Here is a 22,041-nt window from a genome sequence, read left to right as displayed (position 1 = left end):
CTGAATATCCATCAACAAAACAACAGTTTGAACCGAGATAGAGAGAAAAAACATTTGGTTCACTGCTTTGTTTTCCCAAACCGTGCCCAATAGCCCATTCTGTGGTAGGCATGGTTTTCCCCAGTGATTGGTCAATCTGAGAGTCAGTTGGCTCAATCAACTGGTTCTGGACTGACTCAGCTTCCTGCCTTCCAGCAATGAGTGGATGGTCAAAGACCTGTAAGGGAATTAAGACTTGTAAAAAAATATGTCCTCAGTTCTAATAACAAAATAAAAATAACTTGTCTTCAAGTTGTACCTAGGCTTTTAAAGTCTCATGTAATGAATTTCTATCCTATAGTGTCTGAAAGATGAAAAGGTGCATAATCCATTGAAGAAGCTGGTCAGTCTGCCCTCAATCCTCTTTTCTGTACTTCCTAGTTCAGAAGATATAGGACATCTGTATTCTTTTTAAACCTCTCAGCATAGATGCCTGTTCCCCTGAGCCAGTGGGCAGATGACTATTTGCAAGGTTGCAAATAAATAAAAGTTGCAAATCTGGAATGGGAGGTGAGAATTATTTTCTAAGAATGGCTTATGGTGAGGAGTTACAAGAGGAAGAAAAGAATTGGAAGCTGATGAGCTGTGAAATGATTGAAATGGAGGGTGCCATCCTAAAGTGTTCAAAAATTTGCATTTTGCACTAGTCTCCAGTTTTGAAACGATTTTGGAAAAATCGTTCATCAAAAAAAAAATGGACAGAATTATCATTTAACATAGTATATCCCTTAGCATTTTACTTGTTTGTTTTCTTTTGCTTTATTTTGTTTTTAGGAAAGGCATTTCAGTTCGAATCAATGAACAAATGTTTTGGACCTACTATGTGTAAAACACAGAAGTGGGAAGACGGATGAATAGACATGGTTTTTGTTTCAAGATGTTATGTGGTGGGAAAAGATCATTACAGTTGTATTTATTTTAAGGATAATAGCTACCAGTTATTAATGCCTATCATGTTCTTTTACAAAAGTCGATAGTACAGAGTGGTAAGATCCAGGAGCCTGGAGGCAATGCATCTCAATATAAAACTCAGACCCAAAACTTAATTCCTTGTGTGACAATTGAGAGAGTTCCTTAACCTCCCTGCATCAGCTTCTCATCTGAAATAAGCAGTGTCTACTTCGTAGGGTTATTGTGAGAATTGAATGAGTTAATATAACCTAAAGCACTTGGAAAAATTCAGTTAGTACTGCATGTGGTAGTTAAAATGCCTATGTGCATTTGTTATATCTAATGGCAACCTTTTATTATGCTTATTTCACAGATAAAGAAACAAGTCCAGAGGGATTAATTCCTATGTTTGACAACATAGAGTAAGAAAGGGTTGAAGCTGGATTGCAAATCTCAATCTGACTCTAAAATTCATTTCTTTTTTTTTTTAAGATTTATTTATTTTAGAGAGAGAGAGCATTAGTGGGAGGAGGGGCAGAGGGAGAGGGAGAGAGAGAGAGAGAGAGAAGCAGGCTCCCTGTTAGGCACAGAGCCCAACATGGGGCTTGATCTCACGACCCTGAGATCAAGAGCTGAGCTGAAATCAAGAGTTGGATGTTTAACTGACTGAGCCACCCAGGTGCCCCTCTAAAATTCATTTCTTACCACTGCATTTCACTGCATCCAAGGTAACAAAAATATAATAAAGGAAATCTGTGAAAATTGAAGTTTTGAGTAGATACATTGGGAATGCGGGGGAAATGGATGGATGGATTCATGGAGGAGGTAACACTTGAGCACAGCTTAGAGGAAGAATTTACCCACCTGACTTAACCTCATATCCCCAGGATAGACAGCCTCTGTGTGCTTTGGGTCTAGACCATCTGTTGCCAGCTTTTTTGTCAGCTTGGTGACATTTCTGTCTTAGACAAGCCATACTTGGTACATAGTAAGTGCTCAGTAATTCTCATTGGAATGAAGCATGAATGAATGACTTAATGAATGAGATCAGTGTTCCAGGTTTTTAGCATAACTTCAGCTAAGTACCTCAGTAACATTCAAGCAGCCTACTAGCCGGTCTCCTTATTACAAAGTAGTTGGATTCTCCTTTGTTTGGAAAGAGACTGGTGTTTTTCAGAATATACTGTGAACACAGAATGCCTCTAGGCTTAATGAATAATCCCTCTTTAAAATGAAAAATGCACTAACACTGCAAACGTATTGTGTGACAAGGTTTCAGCCCTGTAGGTAATCTGTTCTTTTTCAAACATAATTTATTCCCTATTTACTTGATCCATTATGCTAATTAATGAAAACACCAGCTTTCAAGAATGTGCCCAGGTTTTGTTTTTGTTTTGTGTAGTAAAACTTCTATTATTTTAACAACACGCATTGCCTGAGAGGAGCGATGCACCCATTCTCTGAATCATGTCTTCCCCAGTACACACAGTGAGAAAACTGTATGAGTTCTCAGAACTGCAGGAACTTCAAAGGGGTTCAGCAAGAGCACCCCCCTCAAGGAATCTGAAAGGTGGTTGAAAAGAGAAGACAAACACACAAAACATCAGGCAAATGATGGTAAAATATGTCACAGGTAAGGGCAGAAAACTGTGTGCGACAGCCCAAGTTGGTGGAAAATGATGTCCATTCCAAGGGGATTTTTTTTTTTTTTTCAATTTCACGTTCATCGGCGTATAACTGGGGAAAGGTAGTTTTCAAATTATTTCTGGTGGACTTAAACTTGGCCAAAATGTGAGAAAAAAAATTAGTTCACCCCACGGCTTTTGATAGTTCAAGGAAAATGGTTTATTTTTAAACATTTGAATATTGTCTTTCCTCGTTAAGGCTGTATGTTTTTTTTTTTTAAAGATTTTATTTATTTATTTGAGAGAGAGAGAATGAGAGAGAGCGAGTACATGAGAGGGGGGAGGGTCAGAGGGAGAAGCAGACTCCCTGCTGACAGCAGGGAGCCTGATGCGGGACTCAATCCCGGGACTCCAGGATCATGACCTGAGCCGAAGGCAGTCGCTTAACCAACTGAGCCACCCAGGCGCCCCAAGGCTGCATGTTAAGCAGAAAACTCAATAGGGAAATAAAATGGGAGATTGGTGTCCTTTCCCATATATATTTTTTGCTTCAATATAAATTTTATGTTCAAGGACATAGAAAAAAATAAACTGCTCAGGTAAGCAAGGACATTTTGGAATTCTGTCCCATTCCCTCTTCCTGCTGAAGCTGTTACAGTTACCTTAAACATAAAGACCTTGTATTTCAGATAGATTTGATTTCGCCTCAACCATTTGTGTACTTAATTGCTTTAGGATATCCTGTCTAATCTCCCATATCTTTGCTTAAAGCCTTTTATGGTTCTGATAGAAACCTAGATTCCCTTTGGCCTGGAGAAATTAGATATCTTTGGTTCTCAAAAGAGATTTGCAAGTTTTTGCTTAAGGAAACAACAACAAAGAATGTCATGGAAACATGTAGAAAAACCTTTTGCCATGGTTACCATAATGATGATATGGCTCCAGAAAAGATGGACATCGAAGGCTACCATACCTGGGGAGAAATGATTTCAGAGATGCCGGTGGTTACTAATTACTCAGTACTTAACCTCCTTCAGGCTCAGTTCTACACACTTGAAATGTATTAATATATCCAAAAGCACGACAAGGTGAGCATTATCTACATTTCTATTCTACAGATGAGAAAATGGAAGCAGAGAGAGGTAAAGCATTTTTCCCAAGGCTGCACAGTCAGTAAGCAGAGACACTAGAGTAAAAACCAGCCCCATTCCAGGCTCCATGCATTTACTCTCCATTCTGTAGTGTCTCTCCAACCATAGAGAACAGGGTCAGGGCAATTCCATTGGGAAGATCCTGATAGGGTTTAATCCTCCCCCTTGTGAATTCCCCATTGGCTTTTATCATATATAAGCATTTATCATATATAACAGTTACTAATATCAGCTTTGTCTTTTCAAGGTGACCCTTGACTTAGAGTGGAAGGGATCCAAGATCCTAAACGTGAACACAGCGAAAACCACCAAAGCCCTGAAAATTCCATGTATTGGCTTGAGGGCAAGACAAGTCTGGGTTTATACCACTTTTCTACCACTTAATTAACTGCAAGAACTTGTGCAAGCCATTCAGATTCTTGGAGTCTTAGTCTGCTCCTCTGGAAAGTAGCAGTATCATCCATTTTGAAGGAATTCTAGGAGGATTAAGAGATTAAATATGTATTGGGCCCATAGTAGTTACTCAAAGGATACTGGTTCCCATGCTCATCACTGGGATGCTTATATTACAAGGACCTAACAATATCTACCTACTTTCTATCTGTTACAGTACCTAGTAGTGCCGCTTTTACATACTTAGTAGGGCCTCAATAACTCTTTGAAAATACCGTAAGTGATCATTTTATTTTGTAGATAAAACATTAAGTTGAAAAGAAGACAGCAGAGCTGATGCATTTAGTGGAAATGTCATTGCAGAAATGGAGCTGAAAACTAGGCATATAATTCTTATTAAATATTTCTCAAAATTGGGAGCCTGCTATCACAACCAGGAGGGAAATAGTAATCATTTCATTATTCCTATTGAAAAGTTTTGGCAAAACTGTGAAGAAGATGTAACCTCTGGAGAAGGACCAGAGGTAAGCAGTGAAAATTCATTAAAAGGTCAGAAAAAAGGGTCCATGTGAAAAGGTTAAAAATAATTGGAATTAGCCCAGAAAGGAAAAGACTACGTGGCAACATAATTACTGTCTGTATTCCCTCGCAAAATGAGGTGCCCTCTATCGCTTCCATCTTGGATAATGAGAATACAAGAGGAGCTGACCTTAAACAGAAAGCAAAGGCAATGTAGGCACAGTTCTTGGGACTTTTTTATTTGACAAAGGAGACACTTGAAAGGTTACCTGAAGGAATGCTAGAATTGTCTACCCAGGAAAGCCTGTCTTTCAGGTGTGATATGTCCGAAACATGGGGGCTAAGGGGAAGGACCTGTTAGATCCTAATAAAGAATGGTTGAGACGGAAGGCAGAAACTGGACCAAATGGCTTTTGGTGGCCTCTCAAGCTCTCAGATTTATAATTCCTTGAATTTGAGTCTGAGTTGCCACCTCCCCAAGCGCCGTGCTGCCGCCATTGTGTTCAGCCCAATTACAGGGACCTTCTTGGGAAATGAGGACTTGTGTCTGCAGCAGAGCTGTGGAGGAAATAAAATGTCAGCTCTCAAAAGCCCAGTTGGGAGCCAACTCTGCTTCCTTTGACCTTCCAAACTTCCCATTAGAAGGGCAGTGATCTCAGCGATTTACCAGCATGGGCAGCTGGGGCTGTGATTACATGAAATACTGTTAAGGGGCTGAGTTAATACTTCAGCAGGCACCATGGAGGAGGATGTGCATTCTGGAAGGATCAGGTCTACTTATATGGTGGGGAGACCTGGTAAATACTCAGTCTGTTACTCCTCGAATGCTCCATAGAGTCTATGAATTTACAGATGGCTTTTTAATAGTGTGTGTGTGTATGTGAGGTGGGGTCATTTTAGATATTTGGGGCTCCCTTTCCTTAGAAAGAAACCTCTCCCCCTTATATCTCCTCTATTTCCCATTCCCAATCCCTGGCACACTTATCTCTTTAAGGGGTGCCCCTCTCTTCTTCTCCTTGGCTTTAGGGGAGAGCTCTCTCTCTCTCTCTCCAGTTTCCTACTGGATTGGGGATCAGGGCTAGAGCTTAAGTCCCTTTTTTGGAGGAGATGGAAAAGGGAAACCTTTGACATTGTCTGGCCCTAAAGCAGAGCAACTATAAGACATCCAGATCTGAAAATGTCAAGACTGGCTATCTCTTAGCATGACTCTTGTTATTCCATGAACAATCTTCCTTTTTCTGCTTTGAATTTTCTTTCCAAATGTCTTTTCCATTAACCTAAAACCTGCATATGTTTTGTTTAAATAGGGGTATGGGCATGTTCCAAGTCCTGGGATCAATCCAACTCACCAAAAAAATAATTAGATCAAGTGGTAGGGAGTGGGAAGGGAGTGGAGAGGAACACAAGAAGGAATAAATCTTATTTCACAGTGACCTAAGGAAAGATAAAAGCAATTGAAGAAGAATATGTGTGAGGTGTGCCTGGAACTCCATTTCTGTCTGTAGGGGAGGCATGAGCTAAATCATGGAGGAGGAGATGTAAGCAACAATAACATATCTTTCTAAACTGCAATTCCCTGTCCTTCCTAGGATCATAGGGATACGAAAATGTCCCGTACTTTCCAGAGGTTCCTCAAATCATCAAATCTCAACAATAGAGATCTGTGGAGCCCAACTTAAGAACCCCAATTTCAGAGATGTTCTTGCTTGAAGCGGTTATGTGACCATATAATTCATGCCTTAAGGGAAATGCTGGAGAGGTACCCCAAGGTCTTTCAAAACGTCCCCTTTTGTGCACTTAAAATCACTGCCTCCAGAGGCCAGGCAGGTAACACAACTAAATGGAGTTTCTTAGACCGGGAGGATGCTTGCCAGTTGGCAAGGGGCAACTACTAACTGACCACCGGAAGCGTCCTTGCAGAGGCACATTGCTAGGTCTTCCAAGTTTCTCAGAAAGACCAAAATTCTAACTTTTTTGTTAGATCTCCTAGGTTTGTTGCTGATGTCTGCCTGCTGGTTTTGTTTTAGTTTTTGTAACTAACTCAGGAAAAAAAATATTTAAAAACACTCTGCAGTGATATTATGCTATAGAGGTGTTAGGTGTTCCTGCTGGGTGAAGATGAATCTATAACTATTTCAAAATATAAAGTTAAAAAAGAAAAAAAAGAAATGGCTCCATACAACACATTCCATAAATAAAATAAAACTAGATTGGGCAACAGAATTTACCCTACTTGTCTTGGGTCTTGAGAGGAGGCTTTGCTTCTTGAGAATTATAACTCACCCAAAGGCAAGAACAGACAGTACTCAGGCTGCCCAGAAGAGGACTTTTCATTACACTGTTTCTTTTGAGACAACAAGCTATTTCTTCTGGGGAAGCTCACTGGCTGAGTAGTAGAAAACAATGTTACTGGAATTCCAACTACTCCAATTATATGAACTTCAACTGTGTGGAAGAGATTTTATCAAGGTTGATGGTTAAATGTGACTTGGGACCAAAAGAATGGAGTCCTAACACACCTTCAGAAGGTGGTGTGTGCGGGACAGGTGATACAAGCCAAATGAATTCATTTTAGAGTTGGTACACCTGAGTTTGAATTCCAGTTTGGCTCCTTACTGGCTGAAAGACCTTGACCAAGACTCATCCATGTCATTCTTCATCATATAAAGTGGGGATGATATAATTTTCCACTTCCCAGGGCTGAGATAAGGTCACATGTAATAATGCATCATGAAAGGTCTCTGTAACATTTGCAGTAGCAAACACACAGAAATGGCAATGGTGGTTTTTGTTCCTATTTGGTGGAACACAATCCCGATGATCAATTTTATGTCCTGGTAAATCAACTCCCCATGTTCCCAAGCCCCTATATTTTTATTGAGTTCATAATAAAATTGTTGTTTCAAACAAAAGAAAATAAAACTTCCATCCATCGCCTTGTTCTGTGACTTATATGACACACCTGGGGAAGCTTAACATTAACAAAATGCCGCGCATCGTAAACCACCTACTAATGCCCTTTCGTTATTCTTCTCAGGTCCGTCCTTATTCATTTTTCTCCCCCTTGACATTATTTTCTGTCACTTATGGGGTAATCTGAACATCCATCTTGTTTAAGGGCAGTTGTCTTCTCATATGAAGTAGGAGTCCAGCCTGGAAGCCTAGTTACTTATTGTCCATACAATAGCCATCTTCTGAGACCTATGTTTTACACAGTTGTCTGAGAAAGAAGCTCCCCTCCTCTTTGTGAAGACGTTTGTTTTCATTCCATTGCTGTTGAACAGGATGTACAAAGTGGAAGTTCTCATAGGTCTTCTGGAAACATTTTCTTTATCTTTCCAGCATGTTCTCTTGCCTCTGTCCCCATGTTTTCCAACCTTATCTCCTGTCACTGCTTCTCACTTGGCTCTAGCAACTCCAGCCTGATTGCCTGTGCTGGAGCTGTCCCCGCTGTCTTCACTTGGCCGACATCTGTGGCTCTCTCGGGATTCAGGTGCAGCCTTGTCTCCTCCAGGAAGCCTTGTGTAGAGGCCTGGAGTTGGGCTCGGTCTTCCCCACACAGGTTTCTGTTCTGGTCTTTTTCACCCCTTCCTATTTAATTAAGGCAGTCGTGTCTATCTCCCCTACCACATATGAGTTCTTAAGGGATCTCAGACTCTTCTCAGTTCCTTTTTTTATCCCTAGAACCTAACATAACCTTGTGATTCTCTGGAGGTATTTGTTGAAGGAGAGTTAAATTGAAATGAATTTAGATTCTAAGGTTTTGGAGATAAAGGCTGTATCCTTTTCTGTTCATTACTGAAAGCTAATTAACTGTCCCTGGAACAGAGTCTTGAGCCAATAAATATTTGTACAGGGAGCAAAGGAACAAATGAATGAACATACATTGGCATAAATATTAGTGATGGTGTGGGAAGGGAGTGTTCTTCTTAGGTCAACTTGAAATCATTTTATTGCTACTCTTCTTCTGTCTGAACCCTTTGGTCTTAATTCACAGTGCTGTGTGATTATTCAGGGAATTATATAAAATAGCAGGATAAACTCATGGACTGTACTCAAAGCCAAATAACGTGGACTAAAATCCCAACTCCACCACCTACCATCTGTGTGACTTTGGGCCTGTGGCTGAACTTCTCTGGGCCTCTGTTTCCTTATCTGTAAAATGGAGAGTAATAATATTACCTCCCAGACCAGTAAGGATTTAGTGAGTATAAAAGAGACCCTTAGAAGGGTGCCTAACACATAGTAAGTGCCCATTGTTAAGTGTTATTACTTATGTAAACTAGGAGTCAGGGTTATAATAACATTTAATATAATTAAAAAAAAATTTAATGAGCACCTACTATGTGCTTGACACTGAGTTAAACCCTAGGGAAGCAAATATGGGGGAACATGGTGTTTGCACACAAGTCAAGCATAATTTATAAAAACTGAAAATCTGAGTTGGTGTTATGAGTCCAGTGAGGAAAATATAACAAGGTCAGCAGAAGAAGGAGGTGATTTGTTTTGAACTGGCAGAGTTGGACAAATAAGGTGTCCCAGAGAAAGAGATTCTGAGCTAGGGGTTTGAAGGATAAATAGGAGTTAAGCAAGAGAACATACAAGTATAGCAGGAGTATTTGTTAAGATTGTGTGTGTGTTTGTGAGTACATGCACCTGTGTGCATGTAGGTGGAGGGTTGGAATCAGAAAGGATAGAATCCGTCTACATTTTGTTTTATATTTCATCTTTTCTCTCTACCTCCATTTAAAGAAGGCAGCCTGGCCTTTGTGTGCCTTTGGCTTGGGTGTGTTTGACCAAAAGCTGAACACACCACCATAACTTTTCAGATTTTTATTCTCAAAAACCTTTTAAGAGAGTATGTGGATACGGAGTGGGTGTTTTTGAGTACATTGAATTAGAAGCTTCAGGATCAACAGGAGGGTTCCCAAGTCTAGCAATGGTTGATTTGGGGTTCTGAATGTATCAGGGACTGGCACCCTACATGTTCAGTGTCACAAAGAGGTGGCAGGAACTTTGGAAGGAATGATAAAGAGGTATAGGAAGCATGGCCACTTGTTGCCCAGTCCCTTGGCTCATGGCATGGCTGCAAGGTGGGGCAGCTCACCCAGCAACATGGGGGCAGTGGGAGAGGGAGAGCACCAGCCAACCCCACAACAGATGCTGCACCCGTGGGTAGATCCAGGCTACCTGGGGAGTCCAGCATCCAGGAATTTACCTTTTTAGTCCCAGTCTAATCTCCATGGAAATGGAAATCATGTTCTTTGAGGCGGGGCGTGGTGGTGGGCATGCATTATAAACAGCCAATCACAGAATAAACACCAAAGAACCAAGAATGTCTGGGCTCGGGAAACTCAGAGTACGTAACCTCACCAGCCATATACTGTGTTTACACACAAACACTTTTGCTCTTTCTTTTTTCTTAGGTTGGGAAAGACTGTCACAGACATGACATTAACTCTTGTGGATAAATATTACAGTGCCTAATAATGTATCCTGCATGTATACACATGTATATTCACTACAGAGATCACTATGTGGCCATCGTTGTATGTATGACGGATTTGAGAATAAAGACACAAAAATTAATGATGGTGACTGTCATGTGATCCAAAGGGACTTAGAAGGGAACCTGGGAGGGAAACTATGGTCAATAGGCATAGGCCCAGGGGTGTCTAACCATAGGCAAGGAAGCAGTACTTCCAAGGTGGGTTTCGAAGGAGACTACCTGTTCCCATGAACCTCTTGCTCCTGGATACAACTATCACTGGACTTACTCTCTTGGGCTTTCAGAAAGTCTATGAGAAGTGAGTTTTCCTGCTCACGGTAACGAATTTTCATTGGACTAGCTTTCCTAGAAACAAGTTCGGAATTGTCCTATAGAGAACGTGCACACACATACCCTGGCCTTTTATTCCAGTGCAAGAGGCTGGATTTCCTGGAGATGGGAGGGTGATTTTAAATAGCAGAAAATGCCTTCAAAGGCCATTATCGAGTCTGACCTAAATGTTAGGTTGGCCCTGATCATTATGCCTCTCAGCTGTACCATGCACTGTAATTATCAGCTCTCACGCTGTCCCACCCTCACAAAGGCACCCTCTGAAGCTGTCCAAGCCACAGACTGGGCCTGTCAACTTCTTCCTTCGCCATACCCATGATGAAATGAGAGGTGAACAGAATGTACTCTCCTGAAGGAGGTTATGTTATGGGAAGCCATCTGTGACCCTGCTCCAAGGCAGCCCACAAAAGTCCCTTGTCTGTCCTCCCTATGCATTGTTCACTGATGGCTCCAGATGTTGAACCGAAGTGATTTCTGAGGTCACCTATTCAGAATATCTCAACATTATAGAACCTGAGAGGAAAAATAAGCCACCATTGTTCTTTGGAGAGGACACTAAACAGAGCTTTTCTTTGGAGAGCTTTTCTGAGTTTTTCGAGATAGTATTTCAAGTTTCAAAAACAAAAAACAAAACAACAAAAAAGCAGGATGGTGCTTAATGCTGGTGAGTGGGATGCCCAATGGGTATCCTTTGTGTACAGATGATAGGAGCATAAATTGATCTGTTCTGGAAAGCTGTCTGAGAATACAGATCTTTCTCAACTCACGATCGGGTTACACCCTGAGAAACCCATAGTAAGTTGAAAATATCATAAGTTGAAAATGCACATAATACACCTAACCTACCGAACATCATCACTTAGCCTAGCCTGCCTTCCATGTGCTCTGATCACTTACATTAGCCTACAGTTGGCCAAAATCATCCAACATAAAACCTATTTAATGATGAGGTGTTGAATATCTCATGGAATGTATTGAGTACTGTACTGAAAATGACAAATCGCAATAGTCGTCAGTGTGTTGGTTGTTGACTCTCAGGATTGTGGCTGAGGCTGCTGCCACCGCCCAGCAGCACAAGGGAGGACTGCATATCACTGGCCCTGGAAGAGATCCACATTCAAAATTCCAAGTTGTTACTGAATGTGTATTGCTTTCACACCATTGTAAGGTCAAAAAACTTTAAGTTGGAACATGGTCAGTCAGGTATTGTCTGTGTTTAACAAGGGCGTGAAGAGTATGTTATTTTAGCTCTGTGCTTCCACCCCTATTCTTTTTTTTTTTTTTTTTTAAGATTTTATTTATTATTTGACAGAGAGAGAATGAGAGAGAGAAAGCACATGAGAGGGGGGAGGGTCAGAGGGAGAAGCAGGCTCCCCGCCGAGCAGGGAGCCCGATGCGGGACTCGATCCCGGGACTCCAGGATCATGACCTGAGCCGAAGGCAGTCGCTCAACCGACTGAGCCACCCAGGCGCCCCATCCACCCCTATTCTAATAAAACAATCTGAGAGCCAGACAGCTTTATGGAAAAAGGCATTCATTTTTGCAAAACAGTGGGAAAAAAACTAAAATAGCTAAGAGGTATGGAATTGTGAAGTACTTTTTGCTAAATTCCTCAATGGAATATTTGAAGCCATGTAAAATGATGTTTACAAGAATTTGTAATTAACCTGGAAAAAGCTTATGTCCTGATGATAAATTAAAAAAAAAACAAAACAGAATATAGGGTCACCTGGGTGGCTCAGTTGGTTGGGTGACTGCCTTTGGCTCGGGTCATGATCCCAGAGTCCTAGGATCGAGTCCCACATCGGGCTCCTGGCTCAGTGGGGAGCCTGCTTCTCCCTCTGACCCTCGCCTCTCTCATGCTGTTTCTCTCTCTCTCTCTCAAATAAATAAATGAAATTAAAAATCTTTAAAAGAATAAAAAATAAATTTATAAAACAGAATATAAAACTGAATATACAGTATGGGCTCAAGTTAAAATAAAAAATGCAGTATAAAGACAATAAGGAATAGATGAAAATGTTCAAGGTAGCTACTTCTGGACTATAGGATTATGGGTGCTTTCGTTTATTGCATTCAAATTTTTTTATTGTATGAATTTTCTGTAACAAGCATTTATTCCATCTATACATTAAAAATATACTACTTTAAAATTTAATTTTTGGTGGTAAATCAGGAGAGTGATTTCTTGGGGATAAGGAGGAGCTATTGACTGGAAAGGGGCATGAGAGAACTTTCTGGAAGGATGGAAACATCCTATATCTTGAGCTGGGTGGTGGTTATATGGATGTAAATAGGTACAAATTCATTGGGTTGTGCCATCAACATGTGGGCACTCCATTGTAGGTAACTGGCACCTCAGTTTTAAAAATACAGCATGTTGACCCTTGCTCCTTTTTAATTATGTAAAGCCTTCACTTTTCTTTCTTCCATGGCATTTTTGGCCAGCTCCTTCCACATGGCTCTTAGCCCTCCTGCAAAGTTGGCGTGAAGTTGGCCTCACCCAAGTGTCCTACCCCCACCCTCATGTTGTAGGTATCTTCTGGTAATAACCACATTGTCTCCTTCCTACAAAGCTCTCCAAAGACAATTCTTACTTCTAGTACATAATCCATTACTTATTTGCTTACAAGGAGACTTCCTGCTCCCTGGGAACAGCCCTCCATGACCTATGGGAGCTGGCGTGTGACTACCCCAGCTCTATCACTCCTCAGGTAGGTCAAGTCTGTGTTGTGTGTTCTTCACTGGCTCCAGGAGTTTCCCAGAAGGATTATACCCCAGTTGCCCCAATGGTAACTCATTCTCTAACACACCAGCTATAAACTGAATATTTATATCCCCCAAATTGATATGTTAAAAGTTAATTTCCAATGTAATGGAATTTGGGGGCTTTGGGAGGTGATTAGGTCATGAGGGTGGAAGTTTCATGAATGGGAGAGTGCCCTTAGTAAAGAGATCCCAGAGAGCTCCCTTCCCTGTTCTGCCATGGAAGACACAAGGAAATATCATCCATCTGCAGCCTGGTTGGGGGCTCTCACCAGAGCCTGACCAGCCTGGCACCCCGATCTCAGACTTCTGGCATTCAGAAATATAACAAATAAGCTTCTGTCATTTGTAAACCCCCTCGTCAATGGAAACTTGTTATCACAGCCCTTCAATGGCGCTTTGCCTTCCTTGTCTCACTCTGGTCTCTTTCCTGCACTTCCTTCACCCCCCAAATAAGCCACTTGCACTTGAATCCTTGCCTCAAGTGTCTGCTTTGGGAAGAAACCAAGCAAAGATAAGCACATGCATCTACTGGGCACCTGCCTTTATGCAGCTTGCACCCTAGTGGGGGCAACCAGCCATAAATAAGCAAACAGTAAATAAAAGATAATTGTAGGTTGGGAAAATTACCAGGCAAGAAGCAAGATGATGGGATAGGGAATAAGTGGGGTGGAGGAGCTATTTCAGATATAATGGTCAGGCATGTCCTCTGGGGAAAGTGACCTTCAAACTGAGACCTGGGGAACCAGAAGGAGGCAGCCATACAAAGGGCAAGAGGGAGAGAATTTAAGAAGGGGGAACACCCAAGGGCAAAGATCCCCTAGGTGGGAAATGGGTTACATATTTATGAACTCAAAGGAGGACAGTAGGGAGGTAGCAGAGTGACGGAGTAATTTGGAGACCGAGGAATTTGGAATTTGGAGAATTTGCAGGGGGCAGACCTTTCAGGGCTTGTAGGTATGTCAAGAACGTCGGAACCATGGGAAGCCACTCACGTGGTTTAAGGAAGGTCTTTGCTCTGTACATGAATTTGAGCCATGTGTAGAGGTTACTGCTTCCACCCTTAAGATGCAAATCCATTCGCCTGGCTTCAGGGAGGAGGGAAGAGGGAAAAGGGCACCAGGAGGCTGCTTTTGCAAAAAAAAGTATGTCAGGAGAAGCTGAAGGGACCCTTTGTTTCATCAGGCTAGTTTTCCCTTTGATTCCTCAATACCTCTAATTCTGCTTGTCACCAGGAAATAGGTGTGCTGCAGCTTGGTGACAGCCTTCCCAGTGTCTATGGCAACCTGGGGCTGGGGCCATTTTTCCTTCACCAAAAGAATGGGCTGGCTTCCTGAAGATAAGTAAAGCCCCATTGTTGCTCTCAACTGTTACATAGGTAGCATGCACAGGAGTAATAAAGATACGACTGAATACTGCTAACGATCTTGTATGAAATAACATGGATTAAATAAATCATTTCTCTCCAGTCTAATTATAGATGCTTCAGGATGAAAATGCAAACTGGGGCCTTGCTTCTTATTCTAGCCATTATTTCTCGTGTTCTTTCTTTTCATTTTCCCTTCCCCTTCCCCTTTCCTTTCCTCTCTCTTTTTTTTTTTTTTTTGGTGGCCAGGGTCTGGATTGGTCCTTGTCTAAGGACTCTGCAAAAAGCTGGCTCCCAGGTTTGTGAATTAGAAGCACTTAGCTGTGTTCCTGAGAGGAACAACAGGGCTAAACAAAGCAGGGTGGGTGGAGGAAGGAGCATTACTTGGCAACAAAACTCTCCTGACTTAGAGATCAGGTGGGTGTAAGGCTCTTCCTCCCTTCTGGACCCTGTGCACAGGGGTATCTTTCCAAAGGAAAGCAGATCATAGTATTCAACAGTATAAAAACCTCTGGTGGTTTCCTGGAGACTGTAAGATAAAACCTAAGCTGTTTAGCCCAACCTCTTGGACTTCTGTTTTCATCATGCACCTTTGTACTTACTTATTCTGCAGAGCTTCTCCCAGTTCTTCCAATGCACCAAGCTGGGTCAGGCCTCTGAGCTTTAGCGTGAGCTGTGCTCTCCTCCTGGATTGCCCTTCCTCCTCTTAAAGAACACATGTCCATCTTCTAAAACTTGGCTCAAGAATCTTTTTGATCATAAAGCTTTCCGAGGCCCCCACATAAGACCATTCTCACCCTTGTACACCATATACACCTCAACCCTCACATTGCAGTCTTTGAAACTGAGGAGATTGTTGCAGGAATGCCCCAACAAATGGCCTGCATGCATGCACATCCTTTGCTTATAATTTTGTAGTTCCCTGGCTCAGATGGGTGACTTGTAAGATAAGACTATATATAGCAAACCTCACGCAATCAGAAATTTGAAATCATGTGTGGGTCTCTTCTTGTCCTTTTATAGAGCTAGGTTTACTCACTCTTAGATCCTTGCCACCACTGCAACCATGAGCCTGGGTTCCACGGCTGAACGATGAGAGAGACTTGGAGAGCTTACACACTGGTGCAATCCTAGATCAGCCAGGGCCCAGCCAACCCTCCCACTGACTGAAGATGCATGAATGAGCCTACCCAAGCTGGAAAAATTATGCAGATAGCCCACAGACTTGTAAAAAGTAATAAATGGTTGTTTTAAGGTAATTTGTTTTAGGCCAATTGCTAAATGATGTACGGGCCCACACAGGGGAAGATTTTGGTTTGGTTGATCCTTGCCCAACCAGCTACGTGAGAAATACCATAGATTTCTTCACTCCCACCAAGAGTAGAGAGAAGAGATAAGAGGGGTCCACTGTCTTTAAGCATTAATTCTTTCCAGTAGAGAAGGCTGGTCCCATTTATGTTCTAATCCTCACATCTCATAAATCAGATATAAAACTCTCCCCCCTTCAAAGGCAACCCCGTATCTACCTGATCCCTTTAAGACGATAGATCGGTCTCATTTAAGGGCCAGTCGTAAGGAGAGAGGGAAAGGGAATGGCTCCTCCTACAGGACATATTTGACCAGCCACGCACATTTCTAAAGGGTTGATGTTTCCAGAACCATTGTGACACCCTCTTTCACTATAAAGTGTTTGCTTGCGTGCTTGTTTTTGGAATCAAAGGAGAAACTACATCAGTGACCAAGGAGGGAGTGAAGGGGAAAGACTGTGAGGTGCTGGAAGAACATAAGGCACTTTGAGGACGGGAATTTGCCCTCGCTGATGCCCAGCCTCACATTGGGGGCGGGCAGTCGTCTCTTGAATGTATCAAAGATCACAGTAAAAAATGTTTGATGACTGCTTGTTCCATGCCAGTGCTGTGCAAATCATGCAACTGTCATGTAACTCCAGGTGTGGGTTCATTTTACAGATGAGGAAAAAATGTCAGAAAGTCACTTGCCCAAAGGCACGGAGGTATAAGTGATGGAAATGGGGTTCAAAGTAGGCCAACTTGCTCTGATGTCTGTGTATACACTCCCTCGAGGAAAGAAGCCACACTGCACCCTGCAGTGGTCCTAGACATTGGAGGTGGATCAGCTGGAATGGACAGAAGAAAGGAGAATTGCCTCCTCTATATTGCACCTCAGACCTTCTTCCAAATCAGTGCTGTTAGACCTGGGTCCTTCTGCCCCGATTACTCTATACTTCCAGGTATGTGGCTTTCTTCATCACATAGGCATTGGCCTAAGGGAAGGGCCTCTCAGAGCCAGGCCATTTGGAGTTTTTCCTGTGTTCACCCTTAGAACCCTCCATTCCACTTTGTTAGCTTCCACCTGTGTTCTTGGCTCACCTCACTACTCCTATCACAGAAACATAATCAACCACCTCCTTTTTTTTTTACCTTACAGTCCAATCCATGTTCTAACTCTACTATTTTAGTCCATTCAATTTCTACACCAGACTATTTCCAAATATATATAACCACATAATTATACCTTTATAAGCCATTTATCCAAATTCATTTTTAAAAGAATTTTAAAGATTTGTCTATTTATTTTAGAGAGAGAGAGAGAGCATGGTGGGGAGGGGCAGAGGAAGAGGGGAAAAAGGGAATCTTGAGCAGACTCCCCACTAAGCACAGAGCCTGATGTGGGGCTTGATCTCACAACCCCAAGACCATAACCTGAGCTGAAATCAAGAGTAGGACGCCTAACTGACTGAGCCACACAGGCTCCCCCAAATTCATTTTATATACATAATTTAGTACACATTCCCTCTCCAAAACAAAAGATCCCCCTTTCATTCAATATTTTACGCCATCCCCTGCCCCAGCCTTTGTCTAAATTTCTTTTGTCCCAATAAATAAAAGAAGCCACTTCTGCACTGTCCCGTCATTCTCCGCCAATTTATATACCACCCAACCAGGATGTACCTCTAATTTCCCCTACAGAAAGCAAAGCCAAATTTCATTTTGTTCCCCATCCCCAATCGGATTGATCTGGGAAGCAGCTTTGATGTTTTGCATTTATCAGAGATTTATGTGGAAATCGATAAAATGGAGTCAAAAGAAAGTGACACAAATTTGCACATGGTGGATGAGAGAAGTGAGCACAAATGCTCGTTGCCATTGTCAACAGTCTGTGTTTAGGAAGAATTTGCCTGACCCCAGCTGAATGGTAATATGCATGTGGAAATTGATAATTATGTTCACTCAACCCTTTGCAAAAATGCCTTCATGTGTTAAGATGCAAAAACACGAAGCTAAGTGCCCAAGTCTTTATTAACTCAGTGTGAAGATTTTACAGTTGAAGGCAGCAGGTTTGCATCTATAATTACTCCTCAGCTTTCCAGCAGATCTAAATGGACAAATGCACCACAGTACCAGCAGCTCCTTTTCCCCCGATACAAGGCATCACTCTCCTGCTGAAAGAAATGAATGGGGGTTGATATGGAGCTAGACACTCTGTTGGTGGCTGTGAGTTTCCCTTTGATTTAGCTGGAGAAACCTAAGCCCTGTAGGTAGAAAGTTCAGAGACCCTTCTTGTGGCATGGAGTTGGAGTTAAATTCATTTAACGAATGAATAATTAGTGTCTACCTTGTGCTAGGCATTCTTCCAGGAACTGGGAACAGAGTGGTAAGACAAACAGGCAAACATCTTCCCTCATTCTACTGGGAAAGACAAATGCTAAATGAACAAATAAGTAAACAAGATAATTTCAGATGCAGTAGTACCAAGAAGAAAATAAAAATGAAATGAAAATCTGGCTGGTGACTCCTCTTTGCCCGTTTTCTGTGGATCTGAATGACTTGTCACCATGCTCTGGCCAAATGGTTGGACTTGCTCATTCTCATCTTTCTGGAAAAAGAATTGGGAGCCCTATGCCCCCTTAGACTATGCACTAAACTTTCCTATTTCCCACTCCAGTGCTATATTCTCTGGCTAGCTAGATTACTCTTCTTTTTTTTCCCTAAGATTTTATTTATTTTTGCGAGAGGGAGAGAGAGAAAATGAGCAAGTGCACACAAGCAGGGGGAAGGGACAGAGAGAGAGGAAGAAGCAGGCTCCTCACTGATCAGGGAGCCTGATGTGGGACTCGCTCCCAGGACCCTGGGATCATGACCTGAGCCGAAAGCAGACACTTAACTGACTGAGCCACCCAGGCACATGTAGATTACTTTTCCATCTTCCACTTGTTCCATGTCTCCCATGATTTCTCACATCTGAGTCAGCTCAAGAATCATGTCTTCACCACCATTTCCCCTAAAGGGTCTAGTACAGTATTTTGCACAGAGAAATGAATGAATGTATGATTCACTGGGGCAATTCTGGGTTCTCAGTGTCTATTCTCTGAGGTCACTGTGCAGTGAAGAATTAACTTTACCCAAAGAGAGGTCTAGCCTTTGCCCTTGGCTGCTAGGATGTAATCCCTACACCCTTGAGATGTTCGTGCTTGGTAGGAGTATCTTTGTTTGTGTGGGGATCCTGGCCACCAGAAGAGTCTAACAATGTGTTGTATACTGGAGGTTTTGGGCCCTACAGTATGAGTTCTACCTATGAAGGAACTGAAGACTAATGGTCGGCCCCACATTATCAGATCAACCCTAGAGGGGCTACCATACAAGCCATATGGGATTAAGCCCCAATAAAAATGTTAGATACCAAAGCTTGGGTGAGCTTCTGTAGTTGGCAATACCTTGCCTGTGATCACACATCCATGCTGGGAAGATCACACGGTCCCTAATTCCATGGAGACAGGATGGTTGAAGTTTCACATCTGAAACCTTTCCTGGACTCTGCCCATGCACTTCCTCCACTGACTGATTTTAATCTGGATCCATCCCCTGCAATAAACTGTAACTGTGAGTATAACAGCTTTCAGTGAATTCCATGAATCCTTCTAGCAAATTATCAAAACTAGAAGTGATTTGGGGACCCCTCGAGCTTGCAATTTATGTCAGGAGTGAGGGCATCTTTGTGTGGATTTTATTCCCTCACCCATACAAGTGTCTACCCCTTTCAGCCACATGCCAGCCACATGCCTGCCACATGCCTGCCCATGTTGCCACATAAAAAGATCCTGCACATACTTGCAGCTCACAGCCTAAGTTCTGAATACCTCCTTCTGGCTGATTCTCTATACAGATACAATCACTGTATAGCCTTTCACCCTTCCAGTTTCTATCTGTTTGCCCATGTCCTTTTTATTTAACCTATAATCATTTTATATTCTAATAATATTAATTCCTCTTGAACGGAGTCTCTTTGTACTGATTACTCAGCCATCAATAAGCACAGGACCCAAAACTTCCTATTGCCATTCTTTATGCTTAGATCAGTCCCCAAACAGGAACTGAAGGTCTGGATAATTTACTTGAGAAACAAGAAGAAAATTCCATAAAGTAATGGTTCCATATGAGAAATAACAAACATGTCTAGGGCTACTCTATGCAGGACCTTAGGGAGAATTCACTTCTCCCTCCCCTCCCCTCCCCTTCCTTTCTTCTTTCCTTCATTTATGTCAAGGAGTATGTCTGACATGTTACTACAAGTTCAACAAATATTTGTAATATATGCTCAATGTATGCATGAACTAACCTATAGTGAGTTCCTACCATGTTTTATACACAGTGCTAGTGATGGATAATAATGAAATGTTCCAACTTTGATGTACTTATTCTACCAGTCAACCTGTTGGACTAAAGGAAAAGAAACCATCTAAAGGAAACACAGAGGATCCTAAGAATAACTTCTTGGGGACATTTATTCTGTTATGGCTCACCTTCTCCTTCCACCAATTATGGATCTTTTGGGGTCATGGGATGTCATAAAAATGATGGAGACTCTTTGACTGGAAGGACCTTAGATATTCTTAGCATCGACCCATGTCTTATGAGCCAAGTCCTAGCCTAGGCATGCCTTGAGGAGAAAGGATTTTACAAAGATTTTATAAAGAAAACTTCCACTCTCCTTCCTTCAAGTTCACCCTCCTCCCATATCACCACATAAATGACAAGGGGTAGGTTATAAACAGAGTATTATCAATAGAAACACGATGGTGTATAACCTTCATCTTTTTGCCTGGAGATGTTCTAGCCTATTGGTTTTTCATTCTTTTTTGCAGGGGGCCTTACCTCCTTTGTTTTTCCAAATAAGTCATAACTCTATTATTTGGTGCCCCAAGCCATACATCAAAATCTGAAGTCACTGGTGTTTATATATCAGATAGGGAAAGTTTATATTTCAGAGGAGAGGGAAAGTACATTCCTCTTCACCTTTTCTAGCCTGGTGTTTGCTAATATTAGACTGTAACTGACCCTACATATCATGTCTGGAGACCTTAATGGAGGTGTTTAACACAATTAATTTAGAAGCAAAAGGGCAAAATAAAGGCATCGTGCTGATATCTGGCTATTAGAGGTTAATCTACCTTAAAATAATGGGAAAGAAACAAGTTTGCCTGAATCCTTAGATATCCTAGTGGTCAGTATGAAGCTCTGCATGATTATTAATATGGTCTCTAAACATATACATTTGCTATTCAATGGACAGTAATTGACTGTCAAAACCCAGTAAAATTGGATTCATGGAAGATGCCAAAGGAGAGATATAGTCCTTGTCCTCTTGGAGATGGGGTCTATTGATACATAAATAGAACATACATTAACAGCCTCAAAATGAGTCAGTTCTATGAGTGCCTTGAGGAGAGGGGTGGTATCATTCGGGCCACAACAATAATAATACAAAGACTTAGCATTTATTGAATGCTTACTCGTGTTGTAAGCTTGATGCTCCCTTTTCTAATCTTTACAACAAGCCCCAAATTCTATCATATTAGTCCCATTTTATAGATGAGAAGTTCAAGTTTAAAAGTTATGTGAGTTGCCCCATTTCACATAGCTGGTAAATGCCAGGATCAGGGCTGGCACAGAAGAATGTCTAATACCTGACTTCTAAAGCCCATTATTTTTCTGGTAATTTATATTCTGGAGATAAGGAGACATGGGACAACCTGTCCCATGGCACAGATTCCAGTAAACTTGTTGGATACTTGAAAGAATAGTAGAGTTATCAGGAGGGTGTCTTGAGGGAAACTCATGGGTCTAACACTGAAGTGGGTCAAGGTAAGTGAGGTCCATATTATGGGCATAAACTATCCTCTCTCTGATATGATCTGTCTTAGATGGACTGCAGTTGATCTGAATTTGTAATGATGCAGAAGACCATCGTTAGATGAGGTAAATCCCATTCCACGTTCAGAGGAACAAGACTTGCCTTGCAAAACTTCACCATCTCCCAACCAGCTCCTCAGTAGGGCACAAGGACATCCTTCCTGTCCTTGACTGATCCTTCTAGACTACTTTAAGCTTTCCATCTTTGTCTTGCTCTCTCAGGCAGTAATCCATTTCTCATCA

The sequence above is a fragment of the Leptonychotes weddellii genome, chromosome 5 (assembly GCF_054177405.1).
Source record: "Leptonychotes weddellii isolate Sample4059 chromosome 5, ASM5417740v2, whole genome shotgun sequence".
Classification (NCBI taxonomy): Eukaryota; Metazoa; Chordata; class Mammalia; order Carnivora; family Phocidae; genus Leptonychotes; species Leptonychotes weddellii.
The sequence above is the reverse complement of the archived record's forward strand: the minus strand, read 5'-3'. Positions refer to the sequence as shown.